The 24,657-nt window shown below is 28.5% G+C and overlaps 1 protein-coding gene across 2 annotated transcripts in view; it reads left to right on the plus strand.

Moving 5' to 3' along the window:
- Nucleotides 1–331: 331 nt before the first annotated feature.
- LOC129913596 (tetracycline resistance protein, class A) overlaps nt 332–24,657 on the plus strand; it is a 76,374-nt gene continuing 52,048 nt past the window's right edge. The window contains exons 1-2 of one of the 2 annotated variants that reach the window (XM_055992356.1): nt 332–1,239; nt 21,839–21,912. The gene's annotated coding sequence lies outside the window, so the exon portion shown is untranslated. The remainder of the gene's footprint in view (nt 1,240–21,838; nt 21,913–24,657) is intronic. The other variant, XM_055992357.1, reaches the window with a different exon arrangement.

The raw sequence follows: 24,657 nt of genomic DNA on the forward strand, positions 1-24,657 counted from the left end.
AAAAAAAAACAAATCCTATATCCCCCACTCAGGCTGGATGGAAGGAATCATATAGAAGAAAAGCTCCGGCGAAAAAAAAAAACTAGGATCTAGCCAACGCAACGCAACGATTCAAGCGCCGCTTTTCACTTGTGCCCGGCGCATCATAGCAAAACCAAAAAAAAAAAAAAAAATACACACACACGGATTATACGACAAGTCTATTTTATAGGTAAAAGGTATAAAGCGGGAACTTGGAGGGGGCCTAGATTGATGGCCCACACGACACAAAACACACAGCGGCGCAGCACAGAGCCCCACACCGGTACCGACTTTTCAAATTGGTTTTCGGCAAAACTTTCAGTCCGCGATTAGGTGCGACACAAAACGGTTGCCAACAAAATAGCCTCCTCCATCATCATTCAGTGGCTTATAGAGCTACTTGCTAGCAAATAATAAAAAAAAAATCCAAACAATTGTTCCTCATTGCATTTGTACCTAACAAAACCGACCGCTATACATTTAATATCATTTTATATCATCTCCTCTTCTCCATCACCGAGAGAAGATAGGTAATTCTATCTGGTTGTTCAAAATAAAGTATCTAAATCTAAATTGAAAACGACACTGAGAGAGAGAGAGGCCAAATAATTTCACTCTGCCGTAGTCCACGGGGAATCTCAGTAATTTTCATTTCGGTTTTAATGTGAAACGGATGTAAGAATTCGAAATTTTTATCGAAAAAATTCAAATTTCGATTTTGGTATCGATAACGAACAATAAACGCTTTTACCTTACCGTCAAACGAAAACCTGTCCATATGGAAAAGTGATCAAGTCTGTGTGTGGAAAACTATCTCTACCTAATCCCAGGGAAAATAACAAGAAAATTTATATATGTCTAATCTCTGATCGGAATTTCCATTCGAGCGCGCGAGAACGAACTTAAATTCGGATGCTCATTTGCATGCGACCCAAACTATAACCAATCTAATCTTTCAAATTGAATTAATTTTCTCGACAATCGAATTAGAAAAGATTGAGTTATAGCTAATTATTGCATCCGAGTGGGTGTTTTATTTATTTTCTCGATAAAAAAGTACGAAAAGGAAGAACTTTTATCGTTTTGTCGTTTGAATAAGAATTCAATTGCATTATCTAACAAATTGTGTGTGTGATCGAAATCGAATAAAACAGATACATTTTGTTCGAATTTGAGTTTGATCAGAAAAATTAGAATAACTCGAAGGAGTATTTAACGGTAAGTACCTAATTTGTTTTGTGTATGTTTTCTGTGAGATTTCCTTTTCCTTTCAAGCTAGGTTTTTTTTTGCGGTTAAGTGGTTCCACCAGCAACCACTCGCTGCGAATAGTGCGAACAATTGGCTTCGAGCTCAAAATAGAGATTAATTTAAGAATCAAACAATTTTATTGTGAATGGGATTTTTTTTTTTTTATTTTTGTATTTTTTTGTAGGGGGACCCTATTGTTATGGAAAAAAATCGTGGGGAGAATGTATAAGAGGTAGGTTATTTATATAGTAGGTAGGTTTTGACAAGTTGTCAGTCATGTCATGTTGACAAATAAGCAAATTTAGGAAAGTTTTGAATTTACAACATTATTTGTGTGTTTGTTTTTCTTTTTAATGCTAACCGATATTTTTTTAGTGTTTTTTTTTTCCTGTTTGGAGGAATATATTGCGTCAAGTTTTAAGGGCTTGAGATTTTTTAGAAAATAAAACTCTTATTCCAAAGAACTTTAAGTCTTAAACGTTGGTTTGGCGAATTTGATTAAAAGTTAAAATAAGGAATAATGTCACTTTATCCTTAACTTTGTGACTTAGAAAATTTTGAATTTAAAGAGGATTGTGAAAAATTGTAGAACTTATTAACTACAAAAGTAAATTATTTTTAAAAATCAAAAATATTGGTGAGAAGGAAAATTTGTAATAAGTATTCGTGTTAAAAAACCTAAAAGTTTTTTAAAAATATACATATGTAGCTAGTTTTATTGCAGACAATTTTTAAATTATTACTATATAGTCCAAACCATAGATACGTGTATATTGGTTTTTGATCATATATATTTAACTTTTGATAATTTCAAATTGGGCTTAATTCTTCCCTTTGCAATTTTTTTGAGTCAAGAAGAATCTGTTTTTATGGAAGGTTAGAAAGATTGAATTTTTAAACTAGATTTGTATATACATATTTTATCATTGGTGTGACTTTCTACGGTCAATTAAATTAAAGTTAAAAATACTTTGCCAAGAGAAATTATGTTTGCTTTATTTTAGACATACCTAATCTTTAATTTTAAAATAGTTTTTTTTTTCAAAAAATCCAACCAAATGTTTAAACCTAGACCAATTCTGACATTCGAATTTTCTTATGCTTTGAAAAAATATTGCAAAAAGTCTTCAACATCTACTTAAGTTATTATGACAAAAAGGTTGAAAATGTGTTTTTTTTTTCGGCTATTCTCTTTTGTTTATTCTTAGCAATCATTTTGTGATGTTTACCGTGTACAATTGTACTGAGGTATATACTGAGTTACCAATAAAACACGACTAAAGTGTTATGCTGCGTGCCGTTGAAATATTTTTTTTTTACAAGACGCGTTCAGAGATTCTACATTTTGTTACATATTTTTTATAATTTTTTTTTTAACTATTTATATAAATTTCGTAGAAGTTCATACTAAAAAAAAATGATTTTCGAACACCAATCAACACCTTAATGAAAAAAAAAAAAAAAACAAATTTTAAGGTTAGAAACTTTGAGTTATCATTAAACATTCGATTTTTGTTAACACATAAAAAATGATTTAAAAACGTTCTCAATGCTAAATTGAACTCAGTGCCGTGTTTTGCAAAAATTGATTTACTTTTGGTTAATATCGTATATTTCATCAAAAGATAAGCCAATTTTATTATAAAACTAAGTTTTGAAAAAAAAAATTTGTAATTTAAAAGAATTTTATTTTAATTCTTCGATTTTTTTTTCTTCTAAAAACTTAACAAATACAAACAAAGGAAAAAATAATGAAAATTATTTTAATTTTATTTAAGATACATATATAACTTTCAACTACAAGAGCAAGTAAGTCCGACGCAGTCGTACAAAATAGACTCCTATTTACTTGTAGATATATTTTTTATCTACAAGATCACATCTAAATAACTAACTAAATAAATAAACTATGAATTACTGCTGAATTTTAGAAAAACACGGGAAAAATTGATTCATATAAAAGAGCATACATTTTCAAAATACTATATCCTATCAGCATATGTTTTTTTTACTGTAGAGTCATACCTCTGTATTTTGCCTTTTAATTATATTTAAATATCACCTAAAAACTAACGATACCATAAATGTTAATTTTATAACATAAACAAATAAATATTTACAAACTTTTTTTTGCGAAGCAAATTTAATGCTTTTATTAAAACTTTTTTAACAAAGTTCTAAATATATTTGAATGACTTGAATGAACATTTTTAGGCATAATAATATCTAATAACAAGGCTTAAGATTTTTAGAGAAAGTTACGATCATGATACCATGAGTGTATTTAATTTTTTACGACTATTGAATTTTCATTCCTTTTTTAGTCCAGTAATTTTAGGTTTTATCTGCGGAAAAATTCCTACTGGGCTGAATTTTGGTATACAGCTTAATGACGGCTTTGTTATGAAGATGTGAAAAATCGACATTGATATCGTGTCCGCGTTAAGAGTTATAGGGGTCAAAAGGTCACAAAAACTGGTTTTTCACGATTTTCAGCAAAACGGTAAGTCTTATCAAAAAATTTTCAATGCAAGAATTGTAGACCAGATTATTATATATAAAAAGTGTCATGACACTTTTTTTCCTAAGACCCACCGTTTCTTAGGTATAACGATTCAAAAAGTTGAAGTTTAGTTGTAATCGTCATAATCCTATTCCTGAAAAAAAAAACTCCTAACTGAAAAATTCCTGAAATTTCATTATTTTTTTAGCTTGAATTTCGTTCCTCAACTGTTAAGAATATGGGGAAACCAAAAAAAAATGGAAATTTTCGCCATTTTTCCGATTGGGGCCCTTCTCCCGAAACCATTTCCCTGGGAATTTTTGTTTAGAATATGTCTGAAAATATACAGGGTGTGCAATAGAGAATGGACAACCCTAAAACGGCTGATAGCTACACTTATGATTGTTCTAAAAACAGATAGAAAAAAGTTCTATCGCAACCAGTTCATAAAATATGGACTTTTTTTTCGTTCAGTGTATTTTAAATTTTATCATCTTATGTTTTCGTTCACTACAACCACGAATGAATGAATTTTATTTATTTCTTTTTTTTATAATTTTCTACAATAATTGGATGAGTACATAAACACTTTAAAAATTTCATAGCTATTGCACATTTTCGTAAAAAAAATTTTGAAATCTGTTTTTTGATGAAAAATGTAAAAAAAGTATTTTATGAAAAATTTTAAACACCTGTGGTATAAAATAAATCTATAGAAACCTAGGTGGCCAACTTTCTTAAAAATATTCTGGTATAAGGAGAATATTTTTAAGAAAGATGGCCACCTAGGTTTCTATAGATTTATTTTATACCACAGGTGTTTAAAATTTTTCATAAAATACTTTTTTTACATTTTTCATCAAAAAACAGATTTCAAAATTTTTTTTACGAAAATGTGCAATAGCTATGAAATTTTTAAAGTGTTTATGTACTCATCCAATTATTGTAGAAAATTATAAAAAAAAGAAATAAATAAAATTCATTCATTCGTGGTTGTAGTGAACGAAAACATAAGATGATAAAATTTAAAATACACTGAACGAAAAAAAGTCCATATTTTATGAACTGGTTGCGATAGAACTTTTTTCTATCTGTTTTTAGAACAATCATAAGTGTAGCTATCAGCCGTTTTAGGGTTGTCCATTCTCTATTGCACACCCTGTATATTTTCAGACATATTCTAAACAAAAATTCCCAGGGAAATGGTTTCGGGAGAAGGGCCCCAATCGGAAAAATGGCGAAAATTTCCATTTTTTTTTGGTTTCCCCATATTCTTAACAGTTGAGGAACGAAATTCAAGCTAAAAAAATAATGAAATTTCAGGAATTTTTCAGTTAGGAGTTTTTTTTTCAGGAATAGGATTATGACGATTACAACTAAACTTCAACTTTTTGAATCGTTATACCTAAGAAACGGTGGTTCTTAGGAAAAAAAGTGTCATGACACTTTTTATATATAATAATCTGGTCTACAATTCTTGCATTGAAAATTTTTTGATAAGACTTACCGTTTTGCTGAAAATCGTGAAAAACCAGTTTTTGTGACCTTTTGACCCCTATAACTCTTAACGCGGACACGATATCAATGTCGATTTTTCACATCTTCATAACAAAGCCGTCATTAAGCTGTATACCAAAATTCAGCCCAGTAGGAATTTTTCCGCAGATTGGGCTTAAAAATGACTAAAATGACTGGGCTATTTAGCTAAGTTCGCAAAATCTGTTTAACACGAACATAAATCTCTTAGGTTTGACATAAAAGATTAGAATCTTTTGTTCACACAAATAATGTCTCCGATTACGATGTAAATAACTTAATTATTGCTGTTTTTATTTTGCGGTGCACTTGATATTTGACAAATAACTTTTCAAATTGCTAAGTGGAAACATTTATCACAAAAACCAGTTACATTTAGTAGGTTTTTTTAAATTCACATTCGTATCCTTTTTTTTCAAATTTAACTATGCAAATTAAAGCCGTATTTATTAGATTTGCTTAGATTGGTTCTCAAAGGTTGTTTAGTTAAGCTTGCTTAAATATTTAATTCGCCTTTAAGCGACGTTGCTTAAATTTTTATTTATAATCGAATTTCCACAGATGATTAACTAATCGATAGTTGTGAAAAAAAAATGAAGGGGAATTGACTAATCTAGTACAAAATACTATTACATTTATGAAACATCAAGTGGTTTTTGACAGCTTGAGGGTATGTAAACAAAAATTCTTAACCTTGACTGCAAAAAAAAAAAAAAAACACATTAGGTCGTTGCCGATAATTTTGCTTTCGTCGGGTTCCTTAATAAAATGCACAGAGCAAAGTCAGAGAGCATTGATTTTTTTTATTTGTATTAACCATTTTAATTTTGTTTTTAACATTCTTTAATTTTAATTTTAAATTCAAACTCCTTTTAGGGAATAATTTCATTCGCCTTCAACGCACACCCTAGATAAATTATTACCATGGTACTGAGCTCACGATCTTAGTAATAATTCATATCTGGTCAAATCAATCTTAAAATGGCTCTAAGCAAGCTCTAAACGCGGTGAATGACGTTTAAGTTAAGCAATCGTTAAGCAACGTTGTCAAATGTGTAAATTTTTTATAAATACACATTTTGTACTTAAAAGCTATTTAAAGTTTGTTTAACGTTAAACAACATTTAAGATTCTTTTATAAATATGACTGTAAAGCTTTTCAATTTTACATTTCAAGAACAGTTAAGTAAGACTTAATGTAATTTACCCACTTCTAATTAAAGTTTTGAATATTTTTTTTTTTTAAATATTTTATTATGTTTTAAATAAATGAACCCACCACCACCCTCAACCCACGTTGTTATAGTTATAGCTTGATAGTTATAAGCGATAAGGGAACTTAAATTATGTTAATTTGTTAAATATTGATTGTAGTAAAAAATCAAGTCATTGTATTAAACACATAAGGCAGCGCCTTAAGTACCACTTAAAACAACAAAATTGCTAAAGAAATTAAATAAACAAATGTACTGTCTAATGTTTCATTCTCATTAATTGTAACTGATTCTTTTGGATGACAAATATTTGAATTTAAAATCTCCATCAAACTATTATTTTATATTTTTTTTGTTTGTTTATACAAGCAATTAAGATATGTATTGAACGTGTGGAATGTCTTACCATTTTACAATTCATTATAAAAATGAATAATATGTGACATTATAACAACTTAAACAGATGTTTTAAACTATTCGAAACTATCCAACGTGGCTGTTTAGAGCATCTCTTAAAAAAAAAATTCGTACTAAAATTTGAATGAAAAGTAAAGAAACATCAACTTAAAGTTAAAAGCTCTAAGAGAATATAGAACTAGTTAAATAACATAAATAGAAGACATCATCTTCTGCTTTCGTGTTTTTTTTTAACTTCACCATTTCTTATTGAGCTCTAAACATAGGTTTGGTCTATGATAGCAGAAAACCACAGGATCAATTTCAATTAAACAGAAAACTAAAAAGTGAAATTTTCCAAACAAAATATCACAGCAATTCTAATTATACATACTTCAATTATTGAAGTTTTGGCTAGTTAATTGTAATCGTACCGGCCTGTAGGTTGTAAATGGCCTCAACAAAAGTTCGATTGGTTGTTTATTTTGCTTATGAGGCATTTTTTTTTTATTGACAAATAATATTAAACACTTAAATATTTTAAATAATAAATCTCAAGAGTACCTACTTGTTCGAAGAAATTTCGTTTATAAACGAATCAGATACATATCTTGCATACAAATAAGATTTCAGATAATAAAACTTTAACCTTGTTATTTTATAGTATTTTATTGGTTAACTTTTTTTGAAAGATTGTGAAAAAATGTTTATTATTTTACCTACAAAGGCATAATGGAAAGTGATGATTTTCAAGAGCAAAAGTGCAACATTTGAATTAAAATATTTTGACAAGTAGGTACACATTCTTTTTTGTGTGACTTAAAAAGAACTAATTTCTCCATCAATTTAAGTGAAGATTGAAATTCAAGTTGATATTTACTTTTTGCTCATTTTGTATAATGCTCTTATTTTCAATATGAACACTTTAGTAATGGGTCGTTGGGAATAATAATGAATATAATTGGTAAAGATACTCACGATCTTGTGGTTTAATTTTGTGATTTGTTAAAATTTATTTATAGCTCGACTTGTAGACATTGTTGAACTAAATGTATATAAAAATAAGAGCCTGTTCTTGAAAATATATTTTGATTACAAAAGAAAAATCTACAAAAAACAAATCTTTAAAATATCTGTTAAATTTCTTTTGCAGAAGATTTGATTTAATTGCATTAAAAAAATGGTTTCGATTTTTAATAAAGGTCTGTTTGTTTTGAACAAACAGTTTTTAGAAAATCATTTTAAATTCCTTGAAAATTGGAGCTGACTTAAGCTTACTACAGCTGCTTTCAAACACTCTGCTCTTCCACTGAGCAGAGAATAGTTGCGATTGCTCTTCCATATTTCCTCACTGCTTAGCCTTTAGCACTACAGAAAGCCAACCCAATTGAATTTACTGTGTTCGTTTTTTTTCTTATACAATTATGAACAAGGAGCGATCAAATGATCAGAAGAAAAAAATGTAATATGCTCTTTAAGAATTCACTGCTTTTATAAGCAAAACTACTGTTCTTTGTTACTTCAATGCTCTTCTGCAGAAAATGTTCTTGGCTCCTTAAAATTAAATTTTTCTTTTTTGGGAGCATTCTGTTCTTCATGTCTAATTAATTATCTACTAGATTAACGATGAAAAAAGCAGTGAGTTCAATTTGAAAATTAATATGTTAGTGCCAGAATCTGGTCACTTTCTTTTAATTTGTTTTGTATTCCATATTTTCAATCAAATTTCAAATCTGAAAGTAATTTGCGGCGTTTACTGCTATTTAAAGAGTGATTAAATAGCTGCTCTTTTTATCTGCTATTCACTGCTTTAACTGCTCTTTAAAAATTGATCTTTAGCATACCCCTATATTTTTGCAAAATTTTACTTTTAGTTAAAATAAAAAAACTAAATTTTTAGTTTATGATTTTATTATCCAATGTCAGGGTAGTTTTTGTTTCATTTTAACTGGCAAAAATGATAGCATGCTATAATTGTAAAAGACTTAAGATAATGACACTCAAAAATATAAGGCATTCATTTACAAACATTCATATCTTGTTCAATTTAAACGTTTATGAAAAGCATACTGCAACAAAATAATATATTTACTCTACTATTTGAGAACCTTGTTATTAACTTGCTACACACATTTTATGATTCATTATTTGTAAACCATAACCTATGTATCTTAAAAAACGAAGGGCAATGTCGGTTCAGTAAACAAATGTGTGTGTACTCCTGTTTATCGGGTTTCGATTAAATTATAGTAAGATGTAAGATATAATATGCAACCTTTAAAAAGCATTCATTGCATACATATTTTATTTGGCTATTCTATTAAAGAACTTCTAAATTCACAATTTTGTAACAGAAGTTGGATTTTCAAGTTCCAAAGAGATTCTTATACATACCTATGTTTCAGAAATACATAAACATTTAATTTCATCAGTATTTCAAACAAGGAATTTTTTAAAAGAACCTTAAGTACCTAACCTTGTCTAAGGTGTATTATGTGCAAGGCATTTCATTTCTAGCCCAAGGATTTAGAAACTTTCTATAAGATCTTTATTGAAATAACAAAATTGAAAGTTAATGCATCTCATCTAACGAAAACCTAGACAAACTGGAACTAGTCAGAAAAAACATTAAAATATAGACGGTTGCCAATGTAGTGTTTGTGTATGGAGTATCGACATTTTCCAAGTAAAATAAAACATATTACAAAATATTACTCATACGCCACAGTGACCATTTTAAAATTCAAATTTGTTAATGAGTTTTTTTTCCAGACTGAGCAAAGCCAAAAGGTGAGTTTATGTTTGAATGTTACGTATGTATGTATGTATGCATGCATGAATATGTACAGTGTACATGTTCATCTGCTCCATCATAGTTCTTCAACTATTCATTGTAATCTGACAAATGAGGTATCATTGGAATTGTCTTGCTTGTCCACTGGTTATATGCTTAATAATATCTCATTATGATTATATTGAATGTAGCGACCTCTGGCAAAAATAGCGTACTTTTTTTTAATGTACATTGTCACATTGCAGATATTTTACCACGAGAATATAAGTATGAAACAAGAAATACAGTACGTTAAAAGACCCTTAATTGGTATCACTTCTGTTTGGGGTGATCCATGTTCTTAAGATAGGTGAAAGTAATGAACCTGAGTGAACAATAGATCTGTTTGCTTCGCGTTTTTTTTTTTTTTATACATATAAACAGGTTTCTTTCCAAATGATATGTATATGTACGCCCCTGCTTGGAATAATGTTACTTACTACACAAAAAAGTCTATAAACTTACTGTGTGAATTTTCTAACTATGTTTCTTTAAGTGGCAACCATGCTTAATGACCAACCAACCAACTGACTCTTTTTTTTTTTTTGATGCCACAAAAAATGCATTCATGCATGTCGAGTTTTATTTTATCTAATTGTATTGTAAAAAGCCAATAGGTAGGTATGATGATGTTGATGATGATGATGGGTCTGGCTTTGACTATAACTTCTACATCGACTTCAACTTGGATGGCAATTGTATATGGTATAACTTTCGTTTAAGCAACTTGTTTATTATATGCAAATGTGAAATACGATCTGATGTACAATTGGAATCGTGCACCAATGATTAACATCGGGTGCGATGGTTTGGTTTAGGAATTCCTTTAACTTATGCAGAGTTATACATAAAGTCTCGAATTTCAAATTCAAACTTGCACAGCACGTACTTATAACCAACCTACATAACCACCTTTGATCTTCACTTAAAAAAGTTAGAATAAGATATTAAGTCTGTAGATTGTTATAAAGTCGGCTTTTTGTTGTAATATTCTCCATCAAGACCAATGTACTTTATGTCAAACGAATGTAAAATAATTATGAGCTTATAAAAAAAAGGGTTGTTATATTTACTTTTACAATTATAAGGTTCTTTATGGTTTTATTGTGTCTTGACATTAAAACGTATTTACACAAAAAAAAAATTAAAACGTTTTGCAATTTTTTTTAAACTTTTACAACCACTGTGTTTGCACATCGCAGAGAAGTTCAATATATTTTCCGTATAAAAAAAAAAGTCGTGATGATGTTGATTGAGGTAGAAAGATATTAAACTTGGTGACTGATATATTCTATGTGTCTAGAAGTCTAACGGCCATATTATTCACTCTGGATTTAGTTTGGATTAAAGTTAATTTTAAATACAATCCATTAAATCTGAATTTCATAAATCCAAGGATTTAATTTTTTGTTCATATTATTCACTCAGAAAAAATTATGTGATTATTCAATAAATTTTGTATAATTTGCATTTATCTTTATTTTTCCTTCACAAAATACTTTACAAAACAACTGAACACTGTAAAAATGAATTTTACATCTGGATTTATAAAGTTAAACGGACCTCCAGAGAGCAGTTTAAATTTGTTTGGATTTAACGAAAATGGATTTAAAAAATTGGATTTAAGATTGGATTTAAGTAGTGAATATTATGGAGTTGGATTTATTTTTGACATTTGACATTGTTTACATCCAGATGTATTTTTTAAACTAGTGAATAATATGGCTGTAAGTGCATCACATTTGTCGGTTAATGACACTCGGTTTAAATTTAATTTACGTTGCGTATATAATATGACAAAAATCATCATTGTAGATTAAATTTTAATTGCTGATTATCATTTTAATTTCCATTCATTATTATCATTATAAAAAAATTAAATTATAAAAAAAAATCGAGATTCAGATTGAATGTAATATACTCGTACGCTGCTGATTGATTAAAAGTTATTTTTTTTTTGTGTTTAATTGTCAATTCGAACTTTGTTTTCATTGATTATTATATTTTTGTATTCATGCAAAATTGCAAAATGGATGCTAATCGTGCAGATATTGCGCGATGCTTCAACTTCAAGTCCATTGTTCATCTGCACGAATGTCAACTATAATTACAAGTCATCATTGTAATCATAGAAGAATAAGTTACTAACTATGCTATTTTTTTTTTTTTTTTTATTTCTGTTTGTAATGACACGAAAGTTTTTTAAAAAAAATTTTTAACGTGACATAAAGGAATTTTCACAGCTGGCCGAACAAGAATTAATAGCTGACAACGTATGCAAAAGATGTTGTAGGACCTAGTAACAATTCTTTAGATAAATTTTGAGAAAAATACCAAAGATTTAGCAATTTTGTATTGTGTTTCGCAAGTTCTAAGTAGAAGGCTAGAATATCAATGTTCGTTGGGTTCAGGGTTTCATCAAGGAAGCAATAAACATGAATTTCTTGTGAGTTGTATTTTTTTATCGCTTCTATAATTTTAAATTGTTTATGATTTCTTATTCTAAAACTCAAAGAAATTCATTAAATGTTGTTGACTAGATATTGCATGATGTTTGCAGAGTTGCTCTTGTAGATCGGATAATTTAATAGTTGGAATTAGGTAAATCAAACATCTAGGAAAGTTCCGACAATCATAGGATGAATTAGTCTTTCTCATATAAAATTAATTTAAAAATCAAATAGTTCTACAGATTAAAAAAATAAAATAAAAAATTTTTTTTGTACTTTTGATGATTTTTTTTTAAATCATTGATAACAGTAGGTACCTCTATTAAAGCCTTTCTTATAAGGACTTCCTGCCAAACATTTAGATCAATTTCAATGATTCTTAAAAGCTTTCACAAAATTTAAATAGAAATCAAAACTAAATGTCTAAAAAATATTTTTTTTTTAATTCCTTAAGAACTAGTTTTTCGGAAACGGGAATGTTTTTTTTTTAGTTTTATTTTGAGGTTTCGTTAAATCTATTATATATATTAAAATTTGGTTTTGTGTACGTTCGCTAACCGGCCACACCGGCTGACTTATTTTCTTAATTTTTTTTTTAAATCAAAGAGGTATAAGAGGAGAAGGTTTAAGGCAAAAAAAATTTAAGATTTTATAGGGTAAATAGTGGTAACACGACATTGAAAAAAGAGGCTATTTTCTAAACGGTAAGTCGTAAAGAGTTGACTTTTTTTTAAATGATAGACAAACTTATTCAATAGTTAAAAAAGTCTGCAAAAAATCTCAAACTAATTCTTAAGCAAAATCTGTTGATTGTAATTTATCGTAGATTTGAATAAATAAATAAATAAATAAATAAATATAGGTTTTAGTTATGCCCATTCATGAGTATTTTGCATAGGCCACTTTTACTAAAAGTTTAAAAGTGAATATTTTTAAACTCATTTTATGAACTTTTAAGTTTTGATCCTCTTTTTCATTTGAAAATTAACTAATTACAGAGTCGAAAATTAGAAATAAATACAAGAAATTGCGGAACGAAGTCCGCCGGGTCAGCTAGTAATTTATATTAAATGGCAAGTACCAAATTTATTTTTGTTATTTATTACTTTTTTCAGAAAAGTTTATACAAAATTATGGTTTTTTTAAGAAACGATTCCAACTATGTATTTCGATTTTACTTAAGTTTTTTCTTTAATGCATCTTATTAAAAGAAACCGAATTTAGTTGAAACTCATATTCATATCACAAGTTTTTTTTCCTTCGAATGTTAATTTTTTGTTTTCTTTTTTTATTAATTTACCAAATTTGTATATAAAACGGTCTACATATTTGACCAACTTAGACTTTTAAGCAAGTTCATGCGACGATATCAAAAAAAAAAAAAAAACCAAATAAGTCATTATTAAACTTAAAACGAGACCATTTAAATGAGATAGACTAAGGTCCATTTTCTTCACTCGAAGTTGAACAAAACTTGAGAATTTTAATATTAAAAATTCTCAAGTTATGTTCAACTCCGAGTGAAGAAAATGGACCTAATACTACTTAATTAATGAACACCAGTTTATTACCTTTTTTAAAAGGCAGTTAACTACAATATTTGCATTGTTTATACCACAAACTGGGCTTATTTAGATTCATGCCCTGATAAATTTTCAATGAATTTAATTAATATCAAGTAAAATAGAGCAAAAATTGTAAATAAAAACGATATTAGTTTTCAATGAATTATTTAAAAAATTCATAAACAGTTATTTTAGGTACCTAATTTTTGTAAGATTCCATAAAGGTAATGAAGTGACTCAAGATGTAAATGTAGATCAAAAAGTTAAAAAACTGAGACAATATTAGCTCAGCATGATTTTCAAGGAATGTTGGCTTCAAAGATTGAGTGATAGCTCTTGATAAAGACGACTTATGTCTGGAACGTCCATAAGTATAGAACAGTTATTAGCTAATTACATATTTGCAATTCTAAGAACTGTCAACTATTAATCACATATAGAGTAAAGTTTTGTCGCGAGAAAATTTGAAATTGGTTGGATCAATAAATTTATTTGTTCCATGCATACAATTTCTAATTAAATGAATTTTTAACGCACTTAATCAAAATACTTTGCAGGTATGTATAAAAAAAAAACCACAACACTAGTTCATATATTCATGCAGTAAAGTATTATTATGTGACATTTTATGTTATTCATTTATTACCTATTAATTTACCTATAGGTATTGTACTGATATTATTTTCTACTGAAAACGTGATTGTTTTGCATTTTGTATTACTTAGAGTCATTTGGGGTAAGATCGCGCAGTGGGTAAGAGCGCGCACTGCTTATTTCTCGAGTTGTGTCAAAAAAAAAACTAAAACTGAAAATGAGGAAATCAGCGCTTAGTAAGACGTCAATAAGTGATAACCTTCGGGAGTGTGTGCTCAGCTCCATTTTATTTTAAAACAGGCTTGAAAAAATATGACTAAAAACAAAAAAAAAAAAGTTGTGCGGGAAAAGTGTGTGGCGTCGGCGTGGGAGCATTATATACCGAAAGTAGCATATATTTTTGAATTGTGCCTATTTATATTTGATTTAAGTCAAAAATTTGTTAGACTTTCTTATATTTTATAATAAATTTAATAAATAGAAAAAAAAGTACCTTTGTGGGTAAAATCGCGCAGTCCTTTTGTGGGTAAGAGCGCGCACTTCTTCCCATATTAAACTTTTCTTTTTTCAACAAGACAGAGAAATGTCAAACTTGAATCTTGAGAAACGAAGGCTTTTATTCCTTAATTACAAAAAAAAGGCAGTTTTCTTTTAATTTAATTAGAAATATTATTTTGTTTGTTTTATTTTGTAAATAAAGTTTAAGTTTTTGTATTTGAACTTAATTTGTTTTTTCTTTTATATTTTCATTAATTTTAGTGAAAACTTGGAAGTTTTGAAACAAAGTTTTGTTTAACTAAGTATAACATAAAGTTTTTAGAAATTTAGTTCACGTAAACTGTCAAGATTCCTATTAAAACTATGTGCGCGCTCTTACCCAAGATTTTGCGCGATCTTACCCTGACTTTGGGGTAAGAGTGCGCACATTGACTTCATTTGGTTTTTGTTTATAATCATATGAAATATTTAAACTAAAAAACTTTTTTTTTGTGTTTTCTTGTTCCCAAAATATAGGTTTATCAAACGTAAAAAACTTTATTCTGATATCTCTTATAGAATCTTCACAATTTTGCCTTAAAGTGAAAAATGCGCGCACTTACCCCAACTGACTCTATCTAATAAATCAATACCCTAAATAAATTTGTATATTTATTAATATTCTCGTTGGTGACAAGAAACACGACAAAACGAAAGCGCATTCTTTATCTAAACTTTCGTTTAGATGACTTAATTATACCTAATATTTCTATTTATGACATTGAATTTGGTATTTTAGTGCAGGTACTATTTATATATCTCTGCTGCCGGGTATTCTGCCGGGTTAAGTCAAAAAAATCGATTTTCGGATTTTTATTGGACTTTAATCAGCTTTTTTTTTCTCTTTCGTTTGGTCCTATCGCCATAGCTCGAATCATTTCTAACGGAATTAGATACGCTAATCTAATTCCGTTAGAAATGATTCGGTACAAACTGTTTAAGTCAAATTTTTTTTAAATTATGTAGTACTAAGGGCGTAAGTTCACTTAACTCCTTTGTTTTTCCATTAATTTTTAATTTTTAAATAAAAAAAATTGATCCTAAGGCGTTAAGTCAAGAGGAAGCCAGAAAACTAAAAGCCAGTTTTCTACAGAATTATATTATTTAAAAAAGAATTCTCACATTTGGTAATTAATCACATTGATATTTACCACTTTCTTTTATAAATTCAACTTTTCAATGTAAACATAGATTTTTCTTGACTTAACACCTTTGGACCAAGTTTATGTTTGAGGATTAAATGGCTCTAAAGTGTTAAGTCAACAAACATTTTTTTTCTGGTCAACAGCATATGGATATTAAAGAAGATCTTTTAGATGATGTTTCTGCATCATTACTTTTTCAAACTAATAATATTCAGATTTACAAACTTTAATTTCATTTTCTTCAAAATTACCTTTTCTGACTTAACACCTTTGTATCCGGTGCCAAAGATATATTTATTTTTATTCCACTTTTTTTCTCAAACTAATTCACGCAGAAAGACTAATTTTTTCGTAATCAATTTGACGCCTCGAGCAGTGTGTACAGTACCTTGCCATATTATTAGGCCCAAGCAAAAAAAATACAATTTTTCGGTTCAGTTTTTGTTCAGTTTTTAAAGTTTTTGTCGAAATATCTTGAATTTTTTTTGTCCCATTTACTTGCACATATCATGTAGATACGGATTGACTTGAAAAAAAGTTTAAAAATTCATACTTTTTGAAAAAAAATAACGTACAAAAGGGGATAAGCTCCAAAAAACGTACCCTATGGAATTCATGCCCGGATAATTAAAAGACCGGTCCAATACTTAATTTCTTGTACCGAGGAATAACGTGACATTCTTAACTTTATGACAATAATCGCAACTTGCATAAATATAGAAGCCCTGATCGTCTGGAAAGTAAAACATGTTCTTAGATTTGGGGTAGTTTTTTTCTTTTTTATAAGACCAGACGAGCACAGCTATTCAAAGTACATTATTCCAATAAAAAAACATCCTCTTGTCATTATTGGCTGTTGTACTATCTCGGGGAAAGGATGAGGTTCTTTTTATATTGTGGAAAACGCCATAACTCCAGACCAACACAAAAAGGAGCTTGGGAACGTTTTGATTCTACGATTTCGGAATAGGCTGGAGGCTCGAAGCTGCTATATTTATGCAAGTTGCGATTATTGTCATAAAGTTAAGAATGTCACGTTATTCCTCGGTACAAGAAATTAAGTATTGGACCGGTCTTTTAATTATCCGGGCATGAATTCCATAGGGTACGTTTTTTGGAGCTTATCCCCTTTTGTACGTTATTTTTTTTCAAAAAGTATGAATTTTTAAACTTTTTTTCAAGTCAATCCGTATCTACATGATATGTGCAAGTAAATGGGACAAAAAAAATTCAAGATATTTCGACAAAAACTTTAAAAACTGAACAAAAACTGAACCGAAAAATTGTATTTTTTTCGCTTGGGCCTAATAATATGGCAAGGTACTGTATTTTTGGCAGTTTTTCATTTTGGCAATAATTAATTTTAATAATTTTGCATACATTTGTTTAGAATTTTGTTTATTTTAAGCCATTACTTTGGCATTGCATTTCATTCACATAACGTTATTTAGTGGTAATACATTATTCGGCTGAAATTTACTACCATCCAATAGATTCCAATGCAAAACATTTTTCTTAAAGATTTCAATTTGATTTTTCAGATTTACACTCAAAAAAATATTACTGTAAAATATAAAATTATAATCTGCGACTCTATTTCTATCCATTCTCTGCAAAGAGTTGTTTTGTAATTTTCCAGTTATCACACTTCAATAAATTTAAAGCTGCCATTTAACCTATAAGATTTTTGTTCGGGATATCAAAAGAAAGCTCTGTGCAAAAAATTGGAGCATTTGACTGAAACTACTTTTTCATACAAATAGTCAGGGTCGTAGCCAGGGGGGGGGGGGGGCATTGAGGGGCAATGCCCTACCTTAAATTTTAAATGCCCTACCTTGAAAAATGCCCTACATCCAAAAATGCCCTACCATCAGAAATGCCTTACCTTTAAAAATGAACTACCTTCAAAAATACCCTAATAAAAATGCAGTATCTACCCTCAATGATCTAACTTTAAAAATTCCCTTCCTTAAAAATGCCCTACGTTAAAACATGCCCGAACTATGAAAATGTCCTTCTTACAAAAAACGCTTTAGCTTTTAAAATGCCCTAACTTCAATAAGGCTGCACTTAAGAGAATGTTCTTTCTTCAAAAACGCTCTAGCTTTAAAAATGCCCAACTTATAAAGATGCCGGTGCTTCAAAATTGATCTAGCTTTAAAAGTTCCCTGCCTCAAAAATGCACTACCTTCAAAATGTCCTATTCGTGAAAATGTTCGACCTTCAAAAATGCCCCTCTTTTAATAATGTCCTACTTATAAAAAAGGTGTTATATTTCTCCTCTATGAAATTATAATACGGCTAATAACTGAAGATATCTCAGACAATAAAAAAAAATATACACAGAGAAAAATATGACCCGCTAAAAACTAACAGATTGCCATATTGTTTTACCGTCCATACATTTCATAAGGAAATCTTATTAAAATCAACTATTAATAAGGTTTTTTTAAGGAGATTTCTTATTATTTTTATAGAGAAAATCTTATTAAAATTTGACTGAAAAGTTGCAACTTAGCACTAGAACAAAAATCGCGATCATTATTTTCATGGCAGGTTGGTTCAGGTGGTAAGGTGGGCGACTAATGATTTGAACTCTCCAGTTCGATTCCCGGACTGGTCGTCGTTTTTTTTTTTTTTTTTTCTTTTCAAAACCCTACAAGTGCAGATTTTAAAACAATAAGGAAAACCCGATTGTTTTAATAAGGTTTCCTTCTTGGATGAAAACCATAGAGAAATCTTATTGTTTTTGTTCTATTTTATGTGGTCTATTTTTAGGAAAGATTTGAACAGTTTTTGATAGAAGACATTTTTTTTAAAGAAACCGGTGCTTTAAAACATAACCTCAAAAACAGTAAAAACGCCTTTTTTGCATTATCCCAACGCAGAGTTAATATTTCAAAGAAGAAAAAAGTGACTAAATATTTCGACTTCGGATTCGAGTTCAGCACAAAAGTCTCAGATACAAAATAAAAGTTTAATGATGTTAACTTTCCCAAAAACAAATCATTGTTTTATATTGGAAAAATGCTAATTTTCAATTGATTTTTAAGGTCTAAAAATTCCACCAAGAGAAGAGTTACTATTGTCAAAAATTATTTGAGTAGACTCGAAGATAAAACCGAAAACCAAATGCAGATTTTTTTCAAGAAAAAAAAAAAAAACAATGAAACTAAATTAGGCACTGTGTAAAAAAATCAATTTTTTTCGACCTTCGTAAAGCAATTGCTAAGATCCTAGTAGTGTCAATTTTCAACTGAATTGAGTATAGAAAAAGATATTAAGGCCATTTCAGGAACATATAATACATGTGGTTTTGATAAAAAAAACCTAGACCTTTTAAGATCAAGAATTTCAAGAATACTGTTTTTAACTACATTTTTTCCACTTTTTTATCGATTTAAGTTATACAACACTATAAAAAGAAAATGTATTTTTTAATTTTTATATTATATAATTTATACACAATATAATTATTTTTAAATTCAACGAGGTACTTTTTATGAGAATAGGTTGAGAACTTAATGAGAAAAAAAAATATTAAACGATTATCTACCTGATAAGACTGTTGCCCTACCTTAAATTCAACTCTGGCTACGGGCCTGCAAATAGTTCGGGGTCCTTTTAAAACATGTATGAGTTTTTTACAGATTTCTTATATTTAATGATTTCTTTAAATATAATGGAGATTGATTAAATCTGAAAGATTTAATATAGCTTAAAAAACATTTGCTAAATTTTCAAAAATCCACAAATTTCATGTAACCTACCAACTAAAAACTCTTTGTTTAGTAACTAAGTGTCCGATTATGAAAATCGTGTACTTAAATTTTTCAAGTCAATTCTTAACTTGTTGCCTTAAATATAGAAGGAAACAGTATTTTAAAATAACTGAACTTAGGTCCATTTTCTTCACTCGGAGTTGAACATAACTTGAGAATTTTTAATATAAAAATTCTCAAGTTTTGTTCAACTCCGAGTGAAGAAAATGGACCTTAATTTTTTTTTTATCTAAGCCACAAGTAATCTTAATATCTTCCTTTTAAAAATTACGTTAATTAATTAATATTGCATCTAAATCCAGATTTGAGGGGGCAGTGAAATTTTCACATACCATTTTGTAATCAGTGTGACAATTCTTATAATCCATAACTCGTTGCATCATATTAAAAAGTATGTTTATCTTTCCTACTTACACAAATGAGCAGCTATATGATTTTGAATCAAAGGAAATACACTCTAAATACACTCATAAAAATCTTGCAAAGTTTCAACTAAATTTAACGAACTAATAACGATCAAATTTTTGAAAAAAAAAATAAAAATAAACGACAACATTTGTTGTGTTTTAAAACACCTTATAATCATTCACAATCATAACAGTGCTCATTTTTTCCACTGCTGTATAACTTTTCACAAAAAATCTTATAAAATTTCAACAAGTTTCTATTTTAAAGGAGAATTTTATGCTTACAAAATTGAAAATTTTTGGTAAAGTAGGTACCTAACTTTGTTAAATAAATAGTTGTTGGCTTATTATTCTGTATTGTTGATCCCAGGATGTTCATTTTGCTATTCGAAGTAGGTACTCGCATTTCAAAACAGCTAAAATGCCAAACCACAAGAGTTTGTGGTGGATTTAGAAAAGTCAATATTTATTTTTGTTTATAATAACTCTTGATATTATAAGTATTGTTATCATATTTTAATTTATTTTGATTTTGCTGTCTAACACTGAAGTCTCAAATAAAATTTTGTAATTCCTAAATACCTTATGTCAATAATAATCAAAATTTATAATAATTTAAAATGCTTAACAGCTGCAGTTTTATTTCCTGAAGTGGGATTTATTCTTGAAATTTCAAAATGAGGAACCAGTTTGAAGATGATAACGCGAGTTTCAAATTTTACATTTGTGGTACTTAAAAAAATCTATCTTCTTCATACGTACTCTATTCAAATATTACCACTTAAATAAACAAATAACACATCTTGTTGCGTCAATGAAGGATTCGAGGTTATTCTTAAATAATAAAAACCCCCCGGCAAAATCACAACCAATATTGTATTTATTTGTCTGCTAAAATAATTATGTGACACCGATTTATGTTAACACAATTACCGTCTTAGTCGATTCACAAAAATCATATATGCAAATCTTTTTTTTTTGTCTAACTTCTATTATATTTGTTTAAATAAATAAATTTAATATGATAATAGTGAAGAGAAATCAGAGATATTAAAAAAAGAAATAAAACATATGATAGACCACCAGTCTAGTGTGATGTTATGATGAATGATGATTGATCACTATATTAGTCAATTTTAAAAACAAATAAAAATTTCAACGAATATACTGGCGACAAAAAACAGCTTAGTTTTTTTTTTTTATATCAGGGTAAGTGTTAAGATTGTTTATCTAACACGGTGTCTTGACCCTTTTAAGATTTCACCATAAATTTTCACGAATAAATTACGTCTTGGCGAAATTTGGTAGCTTGGAAGTTAAAGGTGTTTTTTAATGGTAAAAAGTTATTGTTTGTCAAGTGAAATTAATTTCTGTAATATTTATACAGAGTATTTTGAGTAGATATTTTGAGCAACAATGATAGTCGAAATAAGCGCAAAGTTAAAGTTAATGCAAAATTTTGGACCCTACATCTTTTGTCGCCTAGTTAGCTGATGCTTATTTTGTATTATCTTGTTTGAGGAGTATTTGAAAAGAAAAAAACTATAGAAACTTACTTTATAAGTGATGAAAATAACAAAACAAAATTTAAATGTTTACTTTCCAGATTTGCATTTCCATCCAATCGGTCTAGTTGATAAGGAGTTTTAAGGCAATAACGGAAAAGTAAAACTGTTTAAAGTGAGTATTCAATTTTTTTTTTAAATAGATTTTAAGATTGAAGATTGATAAAAGTCTACTATTTAATTTTTAAAATTATTGTCGAGTCTTTTAGGAGTGTTTTATTAACTTTTCTTTGTGATAAGGACCACTTCATCTGCCTTTTTACGAATTTCATTTGAATTAGAAATTTTCTACGAATCCCAAAAAAAAGCAATCAATTTACATCAATAATTTACCTACATAAAATATCTGAAAGCCGTTTAAAAACTAATTGTTTTTTATACAATGTTCCTACCTAAATTTTTTTTTTTTACTGTTCAAAAAAATTTGGTACTTACTGCGCGTCACTTGAATAGAAACAACAATTTTTCTTGAGAAAATAGCGATTGGCGCTTTGGTGAGGTAACTTAGTAGATTTTTGGTTTTGCATTTTCAAAGAGGAACTTTTAACAAACAATGTTGTAAAAACAAAAAACCCAAAACAGAAACCGTATGGCTACTATTGCGTTTTTTCGCATTACTTCACTTGAATAGAAACAAGCTCTTAAATTAGATAAAAATTATGAAAAATCATGGAAAACACTAATTTTAGTAAAGCAATATTAAAATTTGACATTATTTGCACATTATAACCAATTATGGGCTACGAGCTACCATTAGGCACCACAGAAAATGTATAAATAGAATTTAACATTAAAAATGCACTTGTACTGTACACAATCGTGGACCTAATTGGAGAAAGTGACAAAAGTGTTATATAACTTCTTACAAATTAAGAAAATGACATTTTTTACAATTTAAGGATTGAATAAGTGAAATAAACTTTCGTTTTCATGAATGCATCTGTTTTGTTTCTATTGCGTTGTTTTTTCTGGAACTATCCTTGTGCAATCTCTAAGACGGTTGTTCTTCCACGTTCCTAAACTTCCCAAGAGCTTCTACCATTATTTCTTTGTAAAAGTTTGCATCTCTTTTCGAAGCGTGAAGCTTCAATTTTGCTATTGCACATCATAAAAACAAAGTGTATTACTATAACACATTTTAGTGCCCTTTGGTGGCGATGCGATAAAAGTTATTCTTTCATAGACCAATGAAATAGGAATAATATTAACATGGTCCATCTGAATTGGTATTTTTTTCATTTAAAAAACCACTCTTTACCTCACTTCTTTTCAGTTCGAATGCAACTATAAAATAGTTAACTTTTTTGTAATCTTAGTAGAACTTAAAATGTTGTTATTTTGCATTTTGAGGCTTTTTTAATGTTGTGCCCCTTTTATAACTTACATGATGGAACAAACCAACACATTACCATCGCACTTACACCACGTTTTTGACCGATTTTAGCGGCAAAGTGAAGGGAATTGCAGCTAGTTTTTAATTTTTTTTTTCTCTGCTCTCGATTTGGGTCTCACCTGTCTTATTTTTTTATTTAATCAAAAGTTTACGGTATTTTAAAAATATTCTCATCCAAATTTGGCAAATTTTCCAATATCTTTCGCGATTTTGCATAGTGCAAGTGCATTTCCAATGTTAGCTTCTATTTATGCATTTTCTGGTAATGGTAGCTCGTAGCCAATAATTGGTTATAATGTGCAAATAATATCAAAGTTTAATATTGCCTTACTAAAATTAGTGTTTTCCATGATTTTTCATCATTTTTATCTAAATTAAGAGCTCGTTTCTATTCAAGTGACGCAAAAAAAAAACACTGTTTTTTGTGAAGTAATGCGAAAAAACGCAATAGTAGCCATACGGTTTCTGTTTTGAGTTTTTTGTTTTTAAAAAGTTTGTTAAAAGTTCCTCTTTGAAAATGCAAAACCAAAAATCTACTAAGTTACCTCACCAAAGCGCCAATCCCTATTTTCTAAAGAAAAATTGTTGTTTCTATTCAAGTGACGCGCAGTGTATGCCAATAAAAAGGAAATTAAAATCGACATACAAAATCAAAGTTTCAAAAATATTTATTGATCTGTTTTGAAAAAAAAAAAAAATTGATTTTCAAAAAAAAAAAAAAAACAAACACATTTTATTGTTTATTCAAAAAATTATTTCTTTTCAATTTTTTCTTAATTTTCATATTAAGGTTTTGTAAATTTTGTACGTCCTACACGATAAAGTCAGAAACCCCAAAAAAGTTTCGCTAACGTTAATACAGGGCCAACAATTTATTTTTATTTTCCATACATATGTATTTATTGTTGCCCAAACACAAAAGATTTTTTTTCTTATATTTTATTTTTGAAGAGCGACACATGTAAATCCAAAATGAAGTGTCATAATCTTTGTTTTTTGATTTATCAACTTTTGACAAGAAAAATTTTTTGCTGCCAGTCAGAAATGTAATTTATTTACGTTTATTATTTTTAATTTTTTTGTTGGGTTAATTAATTTTTTTTTTTCTTATCAAAAACAAATATTCCCACAGCATTAAAAATTTCAAGACAATAATCGTCTTCTTTGACTTCCGTCAACATCTTTTTGTTTTATATGCTTTTACGAAATAATTTTTTTTAAATTTTATCAATTTATTAAGTACTTCTTGCAAATTTTCGACGCTATAACATTCAATTTCAGATACATAATATTTTTATTTGATTTCCAAAGATAATAATAAATTGTTTAATAGACTACTCAATAAAAAAAAACTTCTAACTTAATTAAAATTAAGTACAAAAGACTCAAATTGAATAAGTTATCAAAATGAATTATCTCACTGAATATTTTCAATTTGTTGCACAAAATGTTATCAATTCTGAAATC

Source organism: Episyrphus balteatus, chromosome 3, assembly GCF_945859705.1.
Source record: "Episyrphus balteatus chromosome 3, idEpiBalt1.1, whole genome shotgun sequence".
NCBI classification, from domain to species: domain Eukaryota; kingdom Metazoa; phylum Arthropoda; class Insecta; order Diptera; family Syrphidae; genus Episyrphus; species Episyrphus balteatus.